Here is a 23456-nt window from a genome sequence, read left to right as displayed (position 1 = left end):
ATGAAGTGTGAGTAGTTTACTTCAGACCTTCGGGTCCATAGCTAGTAGCTAGATGGCTTCTTCTCTCTTTTTGGATCTCAATACAATGTTCTCCCCCTCTCTCGTGGAGATCTATTCGATGTAATCTTCTTTTTGCGGTGTGTTTGTTGAGACCGATGAATTGTGGGTTTATGATCCAGTATTATCTATGGAAAATATTTGATTCTTCTCTGAATTCTTTTATGTATGATTGAGATATCTTTGCAAGTCTCTTCGAATTATCCTTTTTGGTTTGGCCAACTAGATTGGTAGTTCTTGCAATGGGAGAAGTGCTTAGCTTTGGGTTCAATCTTGCGGTGTCCTTACCCAGTGACAGAAGGGGCAGCAAGGCACGTATTGTATTGTTGCCATCGAGGATAACAAGATGGGGTTTTTATCATATTGCATGAATTTATCCCTCTACATCATGTCATCTTGCTTACGACGTTACTCTGTTTTTACTTAATACTCTAGATGCATGCTGGATAGCGGTCGATGAGTGGAGTAATAGTAGTAGATGCAGAATCGTTTCGATCTACTTGTTTTGGACGTGATGCCTATATACATGATCATTGCCTAGATATACTCATAACTATGCTCAATTCTGTCAATTGCTCAACAGTAATTTGTTCACCCACCGTAGAATACTTATGCTCTTGAGAGAAGCCACTAGTGAAACCTATGGCCCCCGGGTCTATTCTCATAATATCAATCTATATCACTTTATTTACTTGCTTTGTTTTTACTTTGCCTTTACTTTTTACCTTGCATCTATCTATCAAAAACACCAAAAATATTATCTCTATCAGATCTTACTCTCGTATGTAACCGTGAAGGGATTGACAACCCCTAAGTGTTGGTTGCGAGTTGCTATCGTTTTGTGTAGGTACGAGGGACTTGTGCGTGGTCTCCTACTGGATTGATACCTTGGTTCTCAAAAACTGAGGGAAATACTTATGCTACTTTGCTGCATCATCCTCTCCTCTTCGGGGAAATCCAACGCAGTGCTCCAGAGGTAGCAGATTCCCGCTGTAGGGTTTGCAATATGTTCATGATTTGCTTATGATGGGTGGCGTGAGTGACAGAAGCACATACCCGAGTAAGTAGGTTGTTTGCATATGGGATAAAGGGGACTTGATACTTTAATGCTATGGTTGGGTTTTACCTTAATGATCTTTAGTAGTTGCGGATGCTTGCTAGAGTTTCAATCATAAGTGCATATGACCCAAGAAGAGAAAGTATGTTAGCTTATGCCTCTCCCTCAAATAGAATTGCAATAGTAATTACCGGTCTAGTAACGTAGTCAATTGCTTAGGGACAATTTCACAACTCCTACCATCACTTTTCCACACTCGTTATATTTACTTTATTGCTTCTTTATCTAAACAACCCCTACTTTTCATTTACGTGTTCTTTATTATCTTGCAAACCTATCCAACAACACCTACAAAGTACTTCTAGTTTCATACTTGTTCTAGGTAAAATGAACACTAAGCGTGCGTAGATTCATATCAGTGGTAGATAGGACTTGAGAGAGTATTTGTTCTACCTTAGGTCCTTGTTGGGTTTGACACTCTTACTTATTGAAAGATGCTACAATTATCCCCTATACTAGTGGGTTATCAGGCGTCGCATCCCTTCTTGGAGGTGTTGCTTAGTTCGCGGTAGATCGAAGCCTCGGGCTGTGGTGGTTTGTTTCTGGAGGGCGCAGCAGTCGCGGGTCTTCAGCGTTTTGTCGAGCTATGGTTGTTGGCATTTATTTCCTTTTCTTTTTCTTTGGGCTTGATGTGCTGCTCGCCCCAGCATTGCGATGTGTACAATGGTGGGTTGCTTTGAAATACAAAGCGGGAGGAAACCCTTTTTCGGTAAAACTCAACCTTTTCGTATGAGCAAAGGATGCTCGTCTTCGATGGTCATTTCAACAATAGCTTTCCTAATTACTTGTGGGTCAAATTCCTATTTGGGGATGGACTAGGTCTATTGGAGTACTGGGCCTCAAGTCCTACACGATCAACGGGCTGAAAGCCCGCTCATGTGGGCACACACGGGATTCTTCAGTCTTGCGGCTAACCGAGGCTAAAAAAAGGCTAACCGAGGCTAGAAACCAAATCCGATTTACTATAACGGGTAGCCAAATCTAGAAACCAAATTTTCAGTTGCAAACTCAAAAACCGATGAATTCAGTTTATTTATTTTGGGTTTGGTTGGGTTTTTGATTCTTTTTTTTGTTCGTTTTTATGCACAGCCCTAAGGCTGCATGTAGATAGATGATTTAGTTGGAAAACTGAGGCCCACGTGCCCCATGTGTCCCAACCCTTCCCCATTTCACACTGTTTTTTAGAGAAGGCCATCATGACTGCACACGGGGCATGAAATTAATGGATACACATTTTTAGATGAGCTGTAGCATGTACTTCGTTAACTTCAATGTCCTGGCTAAGGATAATTTCGGGGTCATTGTGTTTGACCTTTCTGACACATATGTATCCAAGTTTGTTATCACATTCGCGCTTGTCTAGCATGCCTGCAGTCGTGTACTTGTGTATACGTCTCTGCCATTGTTATAATGTACGTACATAAGTTTGTTAATGTGGTTACACATACGGTTTTTTTCATGGTTGTTTTTGCGGATATTCAAAGCCATGTAGAGTGCCAGAAGACCTTCGTGGATCCTTCATAAAACATGTTGCACATATGCCGCTTTGCTTGTTGGCTGCCATTGGTCTTTACTTTCACGCTTATCACTTGCAAAGTACTTAGGGAAGCAGGCGGAGTGAGTTTGGTGAGTCCTTACTTTCTTGGTCGAGATCACTGCTACTTTCGGAGAAGGCCAATTTGGTTCCCGGGCTCAGCTGCACCCGCGCCGAGAAAAAAAATCAAAATAAATACTAGAAAAATTCAAAAAAATTTAATTTTTTTTGTGGTAGATAATTTGATGCGTGAGTTTCGCTGCAAAATTCAACTCGTTTGGACATTTGAACATCTATAGGCAAAAAAGACAAAATCGGGGCCTGTAAAAAAGTTTACTATTCACGAACTGTTTTGACCAAATTTATCTTTTTTGCCGAGAGCTGCTCAAATATCCAAATGAGTTGAATTTTGCAGCGGACCTTAGGCAACAAATTATCTACTACACACAAAAAATTGGATTTTTTTGAATTTTTAAGTATTTGTTTTGAATTTTTTTCCTGAGCGGGAGCATCTGAACAAAAGTGACACTAGACGTTCGCAAGACGTCGCTGTGGTGATTTCTCCTTTTCTAGGTCCCACACTTTAAAACATACTCCCTTCTCCAAAATATGTGTTGGAATTTTGAACTAAGGTAGTTCAAAACTGCGACACTACTTATTTTGGATCGAAGGGAGTACTATTTTACATGATCACTTTTTTGAACATGTTAACCTTTATTAATATTTGAACACAGAGATTTCTTTGAATTATATGGACATTTCACAAGAATAATTTTAAATATATGAACGTCATATTTGAATGCACGAATATTATTTTGATGTATGTGAGTATAATTTTTTCCACATACAATAATTTTTCCCTAAAGTATATTTTTAAACAGGCTAAGATTTTACAAATCATTAAAATGATTATATGAATTATTGAAATAAATTTACTATTTTTATATAGTACTTTTTAGGGGGTTTTATATAGTATTTTTTAGGGGAATTTTATATAGCAAAAAGACAAATACACGTTTTGAGGAAGTCACGTGAGGAGTACCCGGGCTCCAGTGTATGGCCCAATGAGCAATGAGCCCACATCGACCGAGCGGGCAAAAAAAAGACCGAGGGACAAAAACTGGATACAAGGAACTAAACCGCCATCAAGCGAAAAAATTAACGCCGTTGCCGGGGATCGAACTCAATAAAATAATTATAATGTGAGGCATAATCCAATTGAAAACTAAAATCATGATGACAAGGTTCATGGTTATCATTATTCCTAATAGCATATAAGTCATCACAATAATCATCATAGATAGCAACTTTGTTCTCATAATCAATTGGAACCTCTTCCGAAATAGTGGAATCATCACTAAATAAAGTTGACACTCTTCCAAATCCACTTTCATGTTCATCACAATAAGATTCAACATCCTCCAAAATAGTGGGACAACTACTTTCTAAAGTTGACACTCTTCTAAACATACTTTCATCAATATAAATCATCATAAATAGAAGGCATGCTTTCATCATAATAAATTTACCCATCAAAACTTGTGGGACAAAAAATATCATCTTCATCAAACATAGCTTCCCCAAGCTTGTGGCTTTGCATATCATTAGCATCATGGATATTCAAGGAATTCATACTAACAACATTGCAATCATACAAGGATCTAGTACCAAACATTTTAATGAATTCATCTTCTAGCACTTGAGCACAATTTTCCTTTTCATCATACTTACGAAAGATATTAAAAAAATGAAGCGTATGAGACAAACTTAACTCCATTTTTTGTGGTTTTCTTTTATAAACTAAACTAGTGATAAAACAAAAAACAAAAAGATTCGATTGCAAGATCTAAAGATATACCTTCAAGCACTCACCTCCCCGGCAACGGCACCAGAAATGAGCTTAGTTGACGGGGTGTGAGTACCGCTTACCTAGCCTCCCCGGCAACGGCGCCAGAAAAGAGCTTGATGTCTACTACACAATCTTCTTCTTGTAGACGTTTTTGGGCCTGCAAGTGAACATGTTTGTGGACAGTAAAAAATTTCCCTCAAGTGGATGAACTAAGGTTTATCAATCCGTGGGAGGCATAGGATGAAGATGGTCTCTCTCAAACAACCCTGCAACCAAATAACAAAGAGTCTCTTGTGTCCCCAACACACCCAATACAATGGTAAATTGTATAGGTGCACTAGCTCGGCGAAGAGATAGTGATACAAGTGCAGTATGGATGGTAGATAGAGGTATTTGTAATATGAAAATATAAAAACAACAAGGTAACTAATGATAAAAGTGAGCGTAAACGGTATTGCAATGATAGGAAACAAGGCATAGGGTTCATACTTTCACTAGTGCAAGTTCTCTCAACAATAATAACATAGATAGATCATATAACAATCTCTCAACATGCAACAAAGAGTCACTCCAAAGCCACTAATAGCGGAGAACAAACGAAGAGATTATGGTAGGGTACGAAACCACCTCAAAGTTATTCTTTCGGATCAATCTATTCAAGAGTTCGTACTAGAACAACACCTTAAGACACAAATCAACCAAAACCCTAATGTCACCTAGATACTCCATTGTCACCTCAAGTATCCGTGGGCATGATTATACGATATGCATCACACAATCTCAGATTCATCCAACCAACACATAGTACTTCAAAGAGTGCCCCAAAGTTTCTACCGGAGAGTCAAGAAAACGTGTGCCAACCCTTATGCATAGGTTCATGTGCGGAACCCGCAAGTTGGTCACCAAAACATACATCAAGTGGCACGTGATATCCCATTGTCACCACAGATAAACACGGCAAGACATACATCAAGTGTTCTCAAATAAAGACTCAATCCGATAAGATAACTTCAAGAGGGAAACTCAATTCATCACAAGAGAGTAGAGGGGGAGAAACATCATAAGATCCAACTATAATAGCAAAGCTTGCGATACATCACGATCATGCCACAGAGAGAACACGAGAGAGAGAAAGAGATCAAACACATAGCTACTGGTACATACCCTCAGCCCCGAGGGTGAACTACTCCTTCCTCGTCATGGAGAGCGCCGGGATGATGAAGATGGCCACCGGTGAGGGATCCCCCCTCCGGCAGGGTGCCAGAATGGGCTCTCGTGAGGTTTTTGGTGGCTACAGAGGCTTGCGGCGGCAGAACTCCCGATCTATCTTCGTTTTCCGATGTTTTTAGGGTACGTAGACTTATATAGGCGAAAGAAGTCAGTCGGGGGAGCCTCGAGGGGCCCACGAGAGGGTAGGGCGCGCCCCCCTATCTCGTGGCCTCCTCGATGATCCCCTGGCTCGCACTCCAAGTTCCCGGGATTGGTTCTGTTCCAAAAATAACTTTGCCGAAGGTTTCATTCCATTTGGACTCCGTTTGATATTCCTTTTCTTCGAAATACTGAAACAGGCAATAAAACAACAATATGGGTTGGGCCTCCGGTTAGTAGGTTAGTCCCAAAAATGATATAAATGTGTAAAATAAAGCCCATAAACATCCAAAAGGGGTAATATAATAGCATGGAACAATAAAAAATTATAGATACGTTGGAGACGTATCAGTTATGTCTATTCTTTATGGAATACGTATCATCACAATAATCATCATAAATAGGAGGCATGATTTCATCATAATAAATTTTCTCATCAAAACTTGGGGGACAAAAAATATCATATTCATCAAACATAGCATCCCCAAGCTTGTGGCTTTGCATATCATTAGCAACATGGGTATTCAAAGAATTCATACTAACAACATTGCAATCATGCTCATCATTCACATATTTTATGCCAAGCATTCTATGTAATTCTTCTTCTAGTACTTGAGCACAATTTTCGGAATCCTTATTTTCACGGAAGACATTAAAAAGATGAAGCATATGAGGCACCCTCAATTCCAAATTTTTGGAATTTTCTTTTATAGACTAAACTAGTGATAAAACAAGAAACAAAAAGATTTGATTGCAAGATCTAAAGATATACATTCAAGCACTCACCTCCCCGGCAACGGCACCAGAAAAGATCTTAGTTGACGGGGTGTTAGTGCCGCTTACCTCGCCTCCCCGGCAACGGCGCCAGAAAAGAGCTTGATGTCTACTACACAACCTTCTTCTTGTAGACGTTGTTGGGCCTCCAAGTGCAAAGGTTTGTAGGACAGTAGCAAATTTCCCTCAAGTGGATGACCTAAGGTTTATCAATCCATGGGAGGCGTAGGATGAAGATGGTCTCTCAAACAACCGTGCAACCAAATAAGAAAGAGTCTCTTGTGTCCCCAACACACCCAATACAATGGTAAATTGTATAGGTGCACTAGTTCGGTGAAGAGATGGTGATACTAGTGCAATATGGATGGTAGATATAGTTTTTTGTAATCTGAAATTATAAAAATAGCAAGGTAACTAATGATAAAAGTGAGCACGCACGGTATTGCAATGCTAGGAAATAAGGCCTGCGGTTCATACTTTCACTAGTGCAAGTTCTCTCAACAATAATAACATAATTGGATCATATAACTATCCCTCAACATGCAACAAAGAGTCACTCCAAAGTCACTAATAGCGGAGAACAAACGAAGAGATTATTGTAGGGTACGAAACCACCTCAAAGTTATCCTTTTTGATCGATCTATTCAAGAGTCCGTAGTAAAATAACACGAATCTGTTCTTTCCGTTCGATCTATCATAGAGTTAATACTAGAATAACACCTTAAGACACAAATCAACCAAAACCCTAATGTCACCTAGATACTCCAATGTCACCTCAAGTATCCGTGGGCATGATTATACGATATGCATCACACAATCTCATATTCATCTATTCAACCAACACAAAGTACTTCAAAGAGTGCCCCAAAGATTCTACAGGAGAGTCAAGACGAAAACGTGTGCCAACCCCTATGCATAAGTTCAGAAGGTCTCTGAACCCGCAAGTTGATCACCAAAACATACATCAAGTAGATCACGTGAATATCCCATTGTCACCACAGATAAGCACATGCAAGACATACATCAAGTGTTCTCAAATCCTTAAAGACTCAATCCGATAAGATAACTTCAAAGGGAAAACTCAATCCATTACAAGAGAGTAGAGGGGGAGAAACATCATAAGATCCAACTATAATAGCAAAGCTCGCGATACATCAAGATCGTGCCATATCAAGAACACGAGAGAGAGAGAGAGAGAGAGAGAGAGATAGAGAGATCAAACACATAGCTACTGGTACATACCCTCAACCCCGCGGGTGAACTACTCCCTCCTCGTCATGGAGAGCGCCGGGATGATGAAGATGGCCACCGATGAGGGATCCCCCTCGGTAGGGTGCCGGAACAGGGTCCCAATTGGTTTTTGGTGGCTACAGAGGCTTGCGGCGGCGGAACTCCCAATCTAGGTTATGTTCTGGAGGTTTCAGTATTTATGGGAATTTTTGGCGTCGGGAACAAGTCAGAGAGGTCTCCGGGCTATCCACGAGACAGGGGGCGCGCCCAGGGGGGTGGGCGCACCCCCCACCCTCGTGGGCAGCCTGGGACTCTTCTGGCCTAACTATTTCACTACAGGGGCTTCTTTTGGTCCATAAAAAATCATCAAAATTGGCACGTCAATTGGACTTCGTTTGGTATTCCTTTTGTGTAAAACTCAAAAACAAGGAGAAAACAGAAACTGGCACTGGGCTCTAGGTTAATAGGTTAGTCCCAAAAATCATATAAAATAGCATATAAATGCATATAAAACATCCTAGATGGATAATATAATAGCATGGAACAATCAAAAATTATAGATACGTTGGAGACATATCAGTATCTTCGATCAAGAACACCCACAATAAATATGAGCAAGTCCCTTTCCCCTCCCCATTCTCACTCTCAATATAAGACCTCTTCTCGTGCCACTGTCCCCAATACTTACAATACCTATCTTGCGTTCGCTTTGCCATTGCCTTATGCAAAGGATCTTCACTATTAGCCCATCCTTCCAGCAACATATTGACTTCATCAATCTCATGAAAGAATTCGTTGGCGGTCACATGAAGTGTGGAGGAAACACCAACAGTGATACCATAAAAAAACCAAGAAATTATGTCATCTTCTTAGCATTCTCCCAATTATTTTAACCAAAGGCCTGAGACCTTTCTCACTATTTAGATCGACTAAATACAAAGTGTCTTCTTCCTCATACCTTACAAATACTTTTTCATAAGTGATTGCAGCTTTCACTATAAGGTTGTAGAATTTCATATAGTGCATATGTCTATGTTCAAGATAAATAAATGCATACAAGATCTCTAATGGTAGTTTTTCTAGAGGGCATAGAGAAAAGAGAACAAGCCTTTGCCACTATTTTCTAAAACTCAACCTTTTGTAAATAATAATTGCTACCTCTTGAGCTTGAGTTGGTTTTCCCTTGAAAAGGAAAGGGTGATGGAGCAAAGTAGCATAAGTATATTCCTCAGTTTTGAGAACCAAGGTATCAATCCAGTAGGAGACAATGCACAAATCATGGAATACCTGCGCAAACAATCAAGAACTTGCAACCAACGCGATAAAGGGGTTGTCAATCCCTTCACGGTCACTCGCAAAAGTGAAATCTAATAGAGATAGTAAAGTAAATATTTTTGGTTTTTTTGATATATAGATTGGAAAGTAAAGATTGCAAAATAGTAAACGAGATTGAATAATATGGAAAAGAGATGCAATATAATGGAAAAGAGACCCGGGGGCCAAAGGTTTCACTAGTGGCTTCTCTCGAGATAGCATGTATTATGGTGGGTGAACAAATTACTGTCGAGCAATGGATAGAAAAGCGCATAATTATGATGACATCTAAGGCAATGATCATGAACATAGGCATCACGTCCGTGTCAAGTAGACTGACTCCTGCCTGCATCTACTACTATTACTCCACACATCGACCGCTATCCAGCATGCATCTAGAGTATTAAGTTCATAAGAATGGAGTAACGCATTAACTAAGATGACATGATGTAGAGGGATAAACTCAAGCAATATGATATAAATCCCATCTTTTTATCCTCGATGGTAACAATACAATACGTGCCTTCCTGCCCCTACTATCACTGGGAAAGGACACCGCAAGATTGAACCCAAAGCTAAGCACTTCTCCCATGGCAAGAAAGATCAATCTAGTAGGCCAAACTAAACCGATAATTCGAAGAGACTTGCAAAGATATCAAATCATGCATATAAGAATTTAGAGAAGAACCAAATAATATTCATAGATAATCTTGATCATAAATCCACAATTCATCGGACCTCGGCAAACACACCGCAAAGGAGTATTACATCGAATAGATCTTCAAGAACATCGAAGATAACTTTGTATTGAGAATCAAAGAGAGAGAAGAAGCCATCTAGGTAATAACTATGGACCCGAAGGTCTATGGTAAACTACTCACGCTTCATCGGAGAGGTAATGGTATTGATGTAGAAGCCCTCCGTGATCGATTCCCCCTCCGGCAGGACGCCAGAAAAGGCCCCAAGATGGGATCTCACGGATACAGAAGGTTGCGGCGGTGGAAAAGTGGTTTCATGGCTCCCCTTGATGCTTTTAGGGTATACGAGTATATATAGGCGAAAGAACTAGGTCGGTGGAGCTACGAGGGGCCCACGAGGGTGGGGGCGCGCCTACCCCCTGGGCGCGCCCTCCTGCCTCGTGGCCTCCTCGTCACGTCTTCGACTTCATCTCTAAGTCTTCTGGTTTGCTTTCTGTCCAAGAAAGATCATCGCAAAGGTTTCATTCCGTTTGGTATTCATTTTCTGCAAAACTCTAAAATAGGCAAAAAAAAAAACAGAAACTGGCACTAGGACCTCGGTTAAAAGGTTAGTCCCAAAAATAATATAAAATAGGATATTAAAGCCCATTAAACATCCAAAATAGATGATATAATAGCATAGAATAATAAAAATTATAGATACGTTGGAGACGTATCAATAATAACCGACTCAAAATTATGAAGCCCGTGAGCCTATACTCCCCTCTCGCGACCGCGTCGCCCCCGTGGGCGTCCGTCCACGCGGCGCCCTCCTCTTCCTCCAGCCCCCTCTTCCCCCCTCCCCGCCATTGTCGCTAGCGCCCGCGGTCGGCCTGGCCCAGGGGACGCTGGTGGCGGCGGCCCCCTGTCTTTTCCCTCCTGGTGGCTCTCCGGCGCGGGGCAGAGCTGCACCGGGGGGTGCTCCTAGGCGGCGGTGATCTGGCTGGCGGCGGGGTTCCTCGTCACGACATGGGCGGGCGGCTGGGCGGCGGCACCATTGTTGGTGGTGGGGTGGCGCAGCGGCACGGCGTGGCAGCGATGCTCGGCGCAGATCTGGGCCCTTCGGGCCTCATCTGGGCCTGGGCGGGCCGACGGCGGGAGGGGTCTATGGCGTGACTCCGGGGAGGTAGGGGAGCGGCGATGAACGGCGGGGTGTTGGCTCAGTGCGGCCGTTGGGGCTTAGGGGGCCCGTTTCAGGCCTGGCCGGGCCAGGGGTGGCCTGGTATGCCCCGTTGCCGTGTCTGGACGACTACCGCGACGGTGCCTGAGGCGCGGGCCTCCCGCACGATGGCGGTGGAGGTGGTTCCCTCCCGCTCGGCCTTGGTGCTGTTGCTCCCTTCGCTTGGATCTTCTCTCCGGTCTTCTTGGCCTCATGGTGCTTCTCGCAGCGAGACGGCGTTGGTGGCGGCGCAACCGTGATGGCGCATGGTGTTGGGCGGTCGTTTGGCAGGTCGGCTCCAGTTGGCCGGTGGAGTTTGGCGTGTGGGAGAAATCCTTGCCGGTTCATCCGGCTCCGATGCAGTGACACCGGCGAGTGCCACTATCCCTTCTTGGAGGCTGTCGGTAGTATCTATTCCCCACCTCTCTCCGCGTACTAGGGAAACCCTAGGACTTGTCCGGGCAGCAGCGTCGTCGGCGTTGATACGTCTCCATCGTATCTATAATTTTTGATTGTTCCATGTCAATATTATTCAACTTTCATATACTTTTGGCAACTTTTTATATTATTTTCGGGACTAACATATTGATCTAGTGCCCAGTGCCAGTTCCTGTCTGTTGCATGTTTTATGTTTCGCAGAAACCCCATATCAAACGAATTCCAAACGGGATAAAAACGGACGGAGAATTATTTTGGAATATTTGTGATTTTTGGGAAGTAAAATCAACTGCGAGATGGTGCCCGAGGTGGCCACAAGACAGGGGCTCACGCCCACTCCAGGTGGGCGCCCCCCCACCCTCGTGGGCCCCTCATAAGGCGGTTGATGCCGTTCTTTGGCCGCAAGAAAGCTAATTTTTGGAAAAAGATCTGGGCGAAGGTTTCAATCCAATCGGAGTTACAGATCTCCGGATATAAAAGAAATGGTGCCAGGGCAGAATCCCAGAACGCAGAAATAGAGAGAGACAGAGAGATAGATCCAATCTCGGAGGGGCTCTCGCCCCTCCCACGCCATGGGAGCCAAGGACCAGAGGGGAAACCCTTCTCCCATCTAGGAAGCAGGTCAAGGAAGAAGAAGAAGAAGGGGGGCTCTCTCCCCCTTGCTTTCGGTGGCGCCGGAACGCCGCCGGGGGCCATCATCATCACCGCGATCTTCACCAACACCTCCGCCATCTTCACCAACATCTCCATCACCTTCCCCCATCTCTATCCAGCGGTCCACTCTCCCGCAACCCGTTGTACCCTCTACTTGAACATGGTGCTTTATGCTTCATATTATTATCCAATGATGTGTTGCCATCCTATGATGTCTGAGTAGATTTTCGTTGTCCTACCGGTGTTTGATGAATTGCTATGATTGGTTTGAATTCTATGTTTTATTATTGGTGATGTCCTATTGTGCCCTCCGTGTCGCGCAAGCGTGAGGGATTCCCGTTGTAGCGTTTGCAATATGTTCATGATTTGCTTATGGTGGGTGGCGTGAGTGACAGAAGCACAGACCCGAGTAAGTAGGTTGTTTGCATATGGGATAAAGGGGACTTGATACTTTAATGCTATGGTTGGGTTTTACCTTAATGATCTTTAGTAGTTGCGGATGCTTGCTAGAGTTCCAATCATAAGTGCATATGATCCAAGAAGAGAAAGTATGTTAGCTTATGCCTCTCCCTCAAATAGAATTGCAATAGTGATTACCGGTCTAGTAACGTAGTCAATTGCTTAGGGACAATTTCACAACTCCTACCACCACTTTTCCACACTCGTTATATTTACTTTATTGCTTCTTTATCTAAACAACCCCTACTTTTTATTTACGTGTTCTTTATTATCTTGCAAACCTATCCAACAACACCTACAAAGTACTTCTAGTTTCATACTTGTTCTAGGTAAAGCAAACACTAAGCGTGCGTAGAGTCGTATCAGTGGCAGATAGGACTTGAGAGAGTATTTGTTCTACCTTTAGCTCCTCATTGGGTTCGACACTCTTACTTATCGAAAGAGGCTACACTTATCCCCTATACTTGTGGGTTATCAAGACCTTTTTCTGGCGCCGTTGCCGGGGAGTCATAGCGTGGGGTGAATATTCTCGTGTGTGCTTGTTTGCTTTATCACTAAGTAATTTTTATTTGCCGTTCTTAGTTTTTTTCTATCTTTAGTTATGGGTAGGAAACGCAAAATACCAAAAAAATTAGTTGTACCTACCATACCAATGGTTGAAGAACCACTCAAAATCTATCACACTCTTGAAGCTTTTTACTTGGATCATCTTCGATCCCTATGTGCTCGTGCTGAAACCCCAACTAGCTTAGTTTAGGGCAAATCTTTAGATGAGCATGCTTGTTATGTGCGACACCGCATATCTGAAAAAGGAAATCTTTTACTAGATCAAATTCATCGTTTGCAATGCTATGCTTGGACTTTATGTGAACTATATGATTTTACTTGTTGTTCTGAAAACCCTAAGAAACACCTTCCCTATCAATGCTTGTCTAGTGATAATGGAATCGTATCTTCGTATGTTAAGGGTGTTTATAATTACTATGATGTTCAACAAATTGAAGAATTTGTTGCTTTTAAGGGTGCTTATAAAATTGCTTCTTTGATTGAAAAGTATGATGTACTCTCTATAAATCTAATTTTTTTTCCATACTTGAATATTGTTATGATAATTATGCTTCTAATGCCTATGTTAAACCATATATTGAGAAATTCTCTGCTGTCCAAGAAGAGACTAATATTTTGCAGGAAGCTATGGAAGAAGAAATTGATGAAACTGTGAGCTCATTGGATGAAAAAGATGATGAGGAGAGTGAAGAACAAAAGGAAGAAGAGCGGATTAGCTACCCGTGCCCACCTTCTAATGAGAGTAACTCTTCAACTCATACATCGTTTAATTCCCCTTCGTGCTTACCGAAGGATGATTGCTATGAAGGTTGTTATGATCCCGTTGATTCTCTTGAAATACCCCTTTTTGATGATGCTTGCTATGCTTGTGGCCAAGATGCCAATTGAATTATGCTTGTGGAGATGAACTTGCTATAGTTCCTTATGTGAAACATGAAATTGTTGCTATATTGTACCCACGCATGATAGCCCTATTATCTTTTTGAATTCTCCAAACTACACTATATTGGAGAAGTTTGTGCTTATTAAGAATTATATTGATGGGTTGCCTTTTACCATTGCACATGATAATTTTGATGAATGTGATGTGCATCTGCTTGCTGCTCCTACTTTCAATTATTATGAGAGAGGAACTATATGTCCACATCTCTATGTTTCCAATATGATAAAATTGCAAGAAACTGTTTATACTATGCATTGACCTTTACTATGTGTGCATGAATTGTTCTTTTATGACATGCCGATGCATAGGAAGAGAGTTAGACTTCGTTGTTGCCTGATATATGTTACTTTCTGCTCACTACTAAATCACAAATCATTGTTAATTAAAATTGGCTTTGATATACCTTGGGATCCAGATGGATCCAGTACTTGAGCACTTTATGCCTAGCTTAATGGCTTTAAAGAAAGCGCTGCCAGGGAGACAACCCGGAAGTTTTAGAGAGTCATTTATTTCCGTTGAGTGCTTTCATAAAGTTTAAAAAAAAGAGGGAAACCCAAAACTTTTCAAAAAGGAAAGTGAAAGTGAGAGAGACAAGCATTGTTGAAGTGGGAGAGCTCCTTAAACTTTGTTCATGCTCACTGAAACTTTGTGAATCTTAATTACAGAAACTTTTCATCAAAAATAATTATCCCCTTGTACAATTCCATTGTATTATAAAAATAATGTGCCAAGGTTTGCCTTTAGGATGTTTACAATGCTTGTTGGTTTGTACGGTGCAGGACAGAAACTTTGGCTGTAGTGCGTGATTTTACATTTTTAACTGGAATGTCAACTGGTTCTGATTCTTTTTGCACTGTCTTTCTGTACAAATGTTTTATTTTTAATAATTTTGTTAGAATTTTTGGGGTACCAGAAGTATGGTGAATGTTCATATTGCTACAGACTGTTCTGTTTTTGACAGATTCTGTTTTTGATGCATAGTTTGCTTGTTTTGATGCAACTATCAATTTCTATTAGTGGATTAAGCCATGGAAAAGCTATATTACAGTAGGAAAAATGCAAAAACAAAATATGAATTGGTTTGCAACAGTACTTAGAGTAGTAATTTGCTTTATTATACTAACGGATCTTACCGAGTTTTCTGTTGAAGTTTTGTGTGGATGAAGTGTTTGATCGAGGAGGTCTCGAGATGAGGAAAAGGAAGAGAGGCAAGAGCTCAAGCTTGGGGATGCCCAAGGCACCCCAAGTAAATTTCAAGGAGACTCAAGTGTCTAAGCTTGGGGATGCCCCGGAAGGCATCCCCTCTTTCTTCAACAAGTATCGGTATGTTTTCGTATTCGTTTCGTTCATGCGATATGTGCAAGTCTTGGAGCGTCTTTTGCATTTAGTTTTCACTTTTCTTTTATGCACCATGCTGGTATGAGATAGTCCTTGGTTGATTTATAGAATGCTCATTGCACTTCACTTAAATCTTTTGAGTATGGCATTATAGAATGCTTCATGTGCTTCACTTATATCATTTGATGTTTGGATGGCCTGTTTCTCTTCGCATAGAAAACCGCCATTTGTAGAATGCTCTTTTGCTTCACTTATATTTGTTAGAGCGTGGGCATATCTTTTGTAGAAAGAATTAAACTCTCTTGCTTCACTTATATCAATTTAGAGAGATGACAGGAATTGGTCATTCACATGGTTAGTCATAAAATCCTACATAAACTTGTAGATCACTGAATATGATATGTTTGATTCCTTGCAATAGTTTTGCGATATAGAGATGATAATATGTGGGAGGTTCTCATAGATGGTTGTGTTTAGTAAGGATATTGGTGTTGAGGTTTGTGATTCCTGTAGCATGCACGTATGGTAAAAGTTGTGTGACAAATTTGTTGCATGGGGTGCTCTTTTAATTGTCTTCCTTATGTGTGGAGGTCAGGATCACGTGATGGTTAACTCCTACCAACCCTTCCCCTAGGAGCATGCGTAGTAGTACTTTGCTTTGAGGGCAATTAGACTTTTGCAATAAGTATATGAGTTCTTTATGACTAATGTGAGTCCATGGATTATACGCACTCTTACCTTTCTGCAATTTGCTAGCCTCTACGGTACCGTGCATTGCCCTTTCTCACCTCGAGAGTTGGTGCAAACTTCGGCGGTGCATCAAAACCCCGTGATATGATATGCTCTATCACACATAAGCCTCCTTATATCTTCCTCAAAACAGCCACCATACCTACTTATCATGGAATTTCCGTAGCCATTCCGAGATATATTGCCATGCAACTTCCATCATCATATACATGACTTGAGCATTCATTGTCATATTGCTTTGCATGATCGTAAGATAGCTAGCATGATGTTTTCATGGCTTGTCCGTTTTTTGATGTCATTGCTATGCTAGATCATTGCACATCCCGGTACACCGCCGGAAGCATTCATATAGAGTCATATCTTTGTTCGAGATATCGAGTTGTAATATTGAGTTGTAAGTAAATAAAAGTGTGATGACCATCATTATTAGAGCATTGCCCAGGTGAGGAAAGGATGATGGAGACTATGATTCCCCCACAAGTCGGGATGAGACTCCAGACTTAATAAAAAAAGAGAGGCCAATGAAGCCTAAATAAAAAAAGGAGAGAGGCCAAAGAAGCCTATTCAAAAAAAAGAGAGAGAGAAAAATGAGAGAAAAAGAGAGGAGGGGCAATGTTACTATCCTTTTACCACACTTGTGCTTCAAAATAGCACCATGTTCTTCATATAGAGAGTCTCTTGAATTATCACTTTCATATACTAGTGGGAATTTTCATTATAGAACTTGGCTTGTATATTCCGATGATGGGCTTCCTCAAATGCCCGAGGTCTTCATGAGCAAGCAAGTTGGATGCACACCCACTTAGTTTCCAGTTTGAGCTTTCATACACTTATAGCTCTTAGTGCATCCGTTGCATGGCAATCCCTACTCCTCGCATTGACATCAATTGATGGGCATCTCCATAGCCCGTTGATTAGCCGCGTCAATGTGAGACTTTCTCCTTTTTTGTCTCTCCACATAAACCTCCACCATCATATACTACTCGACCTATAGTGCTATGTCCATGGCTTGCGCTCATGTATTGCGTAAGAGTTGAAAAAGCTGAAGCGCGTTAAAAAGTATGAACCAATTGCTTCGCTGAAACCGGGGTTGTGCATGATGGGAGTATTTTGTGTGATGAAAATGAAGCATGGCCTAACTGTATGATATTGTAGGGATATCGTTCTTTAGCATTGATATTTTAAAAGACATGATTGTTTGTTGGGATGCCCTAAGTATTATTGTTTTTATGTCAAATGATAGACTATTGCTTTGAATCACTCGTGTCTTAATATTCATGCCATGATTAATTACATGATCAAGATTATGCTAGGTAGCATTCCACATCAAAAATTATCTTTTTTATCATTTACCTACTCGAGGACGAGCAGGAATTAAGCTTGGGGATGCTGATACGTCTCCGTCGTATCTATAATTTTTGATTGTTCCATGCCAATATTATTCAACTTTCATATACTTTTGGCAACTTTTTATATTATTTTTGGGACTAACATATTGATCCGGTGCCTAGTGCCAGTTCCTGTCTGTTGCATGTTTTATGTTTCGCAGAAACCCCATATCAAACGGAGTCCAAACGGGATAAAAACGAACGGAGAATTATTTTGGAATATTTGTGATTTTTGGGAAGTAAAATCAACGCGAGACGGTGCCCGAGGTGGCCACGAGACAGGGGCCCACGCCCACTCCAGGTGGGCGCGCCCCCACCCTCGTGGGCCCCTCGTAAGGCGGTTGATGCCCTTCTTTGGCCGCAAGAAAGCTAATTCTTGGAAAAAGATCTGGGCGAAGGTTTCAATCCAATCGGAGTTACGGATCTCCGGATATAAAAGAAACGGTGCAAGGGCAGAATCCCAGAACGCAGAAACAGAGAGAGACAGAGAGATAGATCCAATCTCGGAGGGGCTCTCGCCCCTCCCACGCCATGGGAGCCAAGGACCAGAGGGGAAACCCTTCTCCCATCTAGGGAGGAGGTCAAGGAAGAAGAAGAAGAAGAAGGGGGGCTCTCTCCCCCTTGCTTCCGGTGGCGCTGGAACGCCGCCGGGGGCCATCACCATCACCGCGATCTTCACCAACACCTCCGCCATCTTCACCAACATCTCCATCACCTTCCCCCATCTCTATCCAGCGGTCCACTCTCCCGCAACCCGCCATACCCTCTACTTGAACATGGTGCTTTATGCTTCATACTATTATCCAATGATGTGTTGCCATCCTATGATGTCTGAGTAGATTTTCGTTGTCCTAACGGTGATTGATGAATTGATATGATTGGTTTGAATTGCATGTTTTATTAATGGTGTTGTCCTATTGTGCCCTCCGTGTCGCGCAAGCGTGAGGGATTCTGATACGTCTCCAACGTATCTATAATTTTTGATTGCTCCATGCTACTTTATCTACTGTTTTGGACTATATTGGGCTTCATTTTCCACTTTTATATTACTTTTGGGACTAACCTATTAACCGGAGGCCCAGCCCAGAATTGCTGTTTTTTGCCTTTTTCAGTATTTCAAAGAAACAGAATATCAAACAAAGTCCAAACGGAATGAAACCTTCGGGATCGTGATTTTCGAACCGAACGTGATCCAGGAGACTTGGACCCTACTCCAAGCAGTGTCCGAGGAGGTCACGAGGGAGGAGGGCGCCCCCCCTGGGCGCGCCCCCTACCTCGTGGGCCCCTCGGAGCTCCACCGACGTACTCCTTCCTCCTATATATACCTACGTATCCCCGAACGATCAGAACAGGAGCCAAAAACCTAATTCCACCGCCGCAACCTTCTGTATCCACGAGATCCCATCTTGGGGCCTGTTCCGGAGCTCCGCCGGAGGGGGCATCCACCATGGAGGGCTTCTACATCATCACCATAGCCCCTCCGATGAAGTGTGAGTAGTTTACTTCGGACCTTCGGGTCCATAGCTAGTAGCTAGATGGCTTCTTCTCTCTTTTTGGATCTCAATACAATGTTCTCCCCCTCTCTCGTGGAGATCTATTCGATGTAATCTTCTTTTTGCGGTGTGTTTGTTGAGATCGATGAATTGTGGGTTTATGATCCAGTATTATTTATGGAAAATATTTGATTCTTCTCTGAATTCTTTTATGTATGATTGAGTTATATTTGCAAGTCTCTTCGAATTATCCTTTTTGGTTTGGCCAACTAGATTGGTAGTTCTTGCAATGGGAGAAGTGCTTAGCTTTGGGTTCAATTTTGCGGTGTCCTTACCTAGTGACAGAAGGGGCAGCAAGGCACGTATTGTATTGTTGCCATCGAGGATAACAAGATGGGGTTTTTATCATATTGCATGAACTTATCCCTCTACATCATGTCATCTTGCTTACGGCGTTACTCTGTTTTTACTTAATACTCTAGATGCATGCTGGATAGCGGTCGATGAGTGGAGTAATAGTAGTAGATGCAGAATCGTTTCGATCTACTTGTTTTGGACGTGATGCCTATATACATGATCATTGCCTAGATATACTCATAACTATGCTCAATTCTGTCAATTGCTCAACAGTAATTTGTTCACCCACCGTAGAATACTTATGCTCTTGAGAGAAGCCACTAGTGAAACCTATTGCCCCCGGGTCTATTCTCATAATATCAATCTACATCACTTTATTTACTTGCTTTGTTTTTACTTTGCCTTTACTTTTTACCTTGCATCTATCTATCAAAAATACCAAAAATATTATCTCTATTAGATCTCACTCTCGTAAGTGACCGTGAAGGGATTGACAACCCCTAAGCGTTGGTTGCGAGTTGTTATCGTTTTGTGTAGGTACGAGGGACTTGTGTGTGGTCTCCTACTGGATTGATACATTGGTTCTCAAAAACTGAGGGAAATACTTATGCTACTTTGCTGCATCATCCTCTCCTCTTCGGGGAAATCCAACGCAGTGCTCAAGAGGTAGCAGATTCCCGCTGTAGGGTTTGCAATATGTTCATGATTTGCTTATGATGGGTGGCGTGAGTGACAGAAGCACAGACCCGAGTAAGTAGGTTGTTGGCATATGGGATAAAGGGGACTTGATACTTTAATGCTATGGTTGGGTTTTACCTTAATGATCTTTAGTAGTTGCGGATGCTTGCTAGAGTTCCAATCATAAGTGCATATGATCCAAGAAGAGAAAGTATGTTAGCTTATGCCTCTCCTCAAATAGAATTGCAATAGTAATTACCGGTCTAGTAACGTAGTCAATTGCTTATGGACAATTTCACAACTCCTACCATCACTTTTCCACACTCGTTATATTTACTTTATTGCTTCTTTATCTAAACAACCCCTACTTTTTATTTACGTGTTCTTTATTATCTTGCAAACCTATCCAACAACACCTACAAAGTACTTCTAGTTTCATACTTGTTCTAGGTAAAATGAACACTAAGCGTGCGTAGAGTCATATCAGTGGCAGATAGGACTTGAGAGAGTATTTGTTCTACCTTTAGCTCCTTGTTGGGTTCGACACTCTTACTTATCGAAAGATGCTACAATTATCCCCTATACTAGTGGGTTATCAGGCGTCGCATCCCTTCTTGGAGGTGTTGCTTAGTTCGCGGTAGATCGAAGCCTCGGGCTGTGGTGGTTTGTTTCTGGAGGGCGCAGCAGTCGCGGGTCTTCAGCGTTTTGTCGAGCTATGGTTGTTGGCATTTATTTCCTTTTCTTTTTCTTTGGGCTTGATGTGCTGCTCGCCCCGGCATTGCGATGTGTACAATGGTGGGTTACTTTGAAATACAAAGCGGGAGGAAACCCTTTTTCGGTAAAACTCAACCTTTTCGTATGAGCAAAGGATGCTCGTCTTCGATGGTCATTTCAACAATAGCTTTCCTAATTACTTCTGGGTCAAATTCATATTTGGGGATGGACTAGGTCTATTGGAGTACTGGGCCTCAAGTCCTACACGATCAACGGCCTGAAAGCCCGCTCATGTGGGCACACATGGGATTCTTCAGTCTTGCGGCTAACCGAAGCTAAAAAAAGGCTAACCGAGGCTAGAAACCAAATCCGATTTACTAAAACGGGTAGCCAAATCTAGAAACCAAATTTTCAGTTGCAAACTCAAAAACTGATGAATTCAGTTTATTTATTTTGGGTTTGGTTGGGTTTTTGATTCTTTTTGTTTGTTTGTTTTTATGCACAGCCTAAGGCTGTAGATAGATGATTTAGTTGGAAAACCGAGGCCCACGTGCCCCATGTGTCCCAACCCTTCCCCATTTCACACTGTTTTTTAGAGAAGGCCATCATGACTGCACACGGGGTATGAAATTAATGGATACACATTTTCAGATAAGCTGTAGCATGTACTTCCTTAACTTCAATGTCCTGGCTAAGGATAATTTCGGGGTCATTGTGTTTGACCTTTCTGACACGTATATATCCATGTTTGTTATCACGTTCGTGCTTGGCTACCATGCCTGCAGTCGTGTACTTGTGTATACGTCTCTGCCATTGTTATAATGTACGTACATAAGTTTGTTAATGTGGTTACACATACGGTTTTTTTCATGGTTGTATTTGCGGATATTCAAAGCCATGTAGGGTGCCAGAAGACCTTCGTGGATCCTTCATAAAACATGTTGCACATATGCCGCTTTGCTTGTTGGCTGCCATTGGTCTTTACTTTCACGCTTATCACTTGCAAAGTACTTAGGGAAGCAGGCGGAGTGAGTTTGGTGAGTCCTTACTTTCTTGGTCGAGATCACTGCTACTTTCGGAGAAGGCCAATTTGGTTCCCGGGCTCAGCTGCACCCGCGCTGAGAAAAAAATTCAAAACAGATACTAGAAAAATTTAAAAAAATTCAATTTTTTTGTGGTAGATAATTTGATGCGTGAGTTTCGCTGCAAAATTCAACTCGTTTGGACATCTGGGCATCTCTAGGCAAAAAAGACAAAATCGGGGTCTGTAAAAAAGTTTACTATTCACGAACTGTTCTGACCAAATTTATCTTTTTTTGCCGAGAGCTGCTCAAATGTCCAAATGAGTTGAATTTTGCAGCGGACCTTAGGCAACAAATTATCTACTACACAAAAAAAATTGAATTTTTTTGAATTTTTTAAGTATTTGTTTTGAATTTTTTTCTGAGCGGGAGCATCTGAACAAAAGTGACACTAGACGTTCGCAAGACGTCGCTGTGGTGATTTCTCCTTTGCTAGGTCCCACACTTTAAAACATACTCCCTTCTCCAAAATAAGTGTTGCAATTTTGAACTAAGGTAGTTCAAAACTGCGACACTACTTATTTTGGATCGAAGGGAGTACTATTTTACATGATCACTTTTTTGAACATGTTAACGTTTATTAATTTTTGAACACAGACATTTTTTTGAATTATATGGACATTTCACAAGAATAATTTTAAATATATGAACATCATATTTGAATGCACGAATATTATTTTGATGTATGTGAGTATAATTTTTTCCACATACAATAATTTTTCTCTAAAGTATATTTTTAAACAGGCTAAGATTTTACAAATCATTAAAATGATTATATGAATTATTGAAATAAATTTACTATTTTTATATAGTACTTTTTAGGGGGTTTTATATAGTACTCCCTCTGTCCGGAAATACTCGTCAGAGAAATGCATAAAAATGGATGTATCTAAAACTAAAATATGTCTAGATACATCCATTCCTCCGACAAGTATTTCTGGACGGAGGGAGTATTTTTTAAGGGAATTTTATATAGCAAAAAGACAAATACACGTTTTGAGGAAGTCACGTGAGGAGTACCCGGGCTCCAGTGTATGGCCCAATGAGCAATGAGCCCACATCGACCGAGCGGGCAAAAAAAAAAGACCGAGGGACAAAAACTGGATACAAGGAACTAAACCGCCATCAAGCGAAAAAATTAACGCCGTTGCCGGGGATCGAACCCGGGTCACCCGCGTGACAGGCGGGAATACTTACCACTATACTACAACGACTGAATTGTTCAAATCGTCAATTCCGTGTACTATAGAAATCAATTTCGAACTCGGCTTTGGTTCGGTGTACTGTACATACATACTCCTACCCGTGCCATGCCTGTTGCCAGTTGGGACCAGCTGCAGCAGTGTCTCCATGAATGGCATGCCCGGACGCTCAAGAGCCAAGAGCGAGCCTCACCGGCGGCAGGAACCTCGTGGTGGCCACGGTCGTCGGTGCCTTTCGGGAGCGACCAGCAGTA

General features: G+C 41.8%; 1 non-coding gene across 1 annotated transcript; it reads right to left on the bottom strand.

Moving 5' to 3' along the window:
* Positions 1–23142: 23142 nt before the first annotated feature.
* On the bottom strand, positions 23143–23214 carry TRNAD-GUC. Its single transcript has one exon. It is a non-coding gene; the product is annotated as a tRNA-Asp (tRNA).
* Between the last annotated feature and the right edge of the window lie 242 nt (positions 23215–23456).

This window comes from Triticum dicoccoides, chromosome 3B (assembly GCF_002162155.2).
Source record: "Triticum dicoccoides isolate Atlit2015 ecotype Zavitan chromosome 3B, WEW_v2.0, whole genome shotgun sequence".
Classification (NCBI taxonomy): domain Eukaryota; kingdom Viridiplantae; phylum Streptophyta; class Magnoliopsida; order Poales; family Poaceae; genus Triticum; species Triticum dicoccoides.
This window is presented reverse-complemented; position numbering and strand designations above follow the sequence as displayed.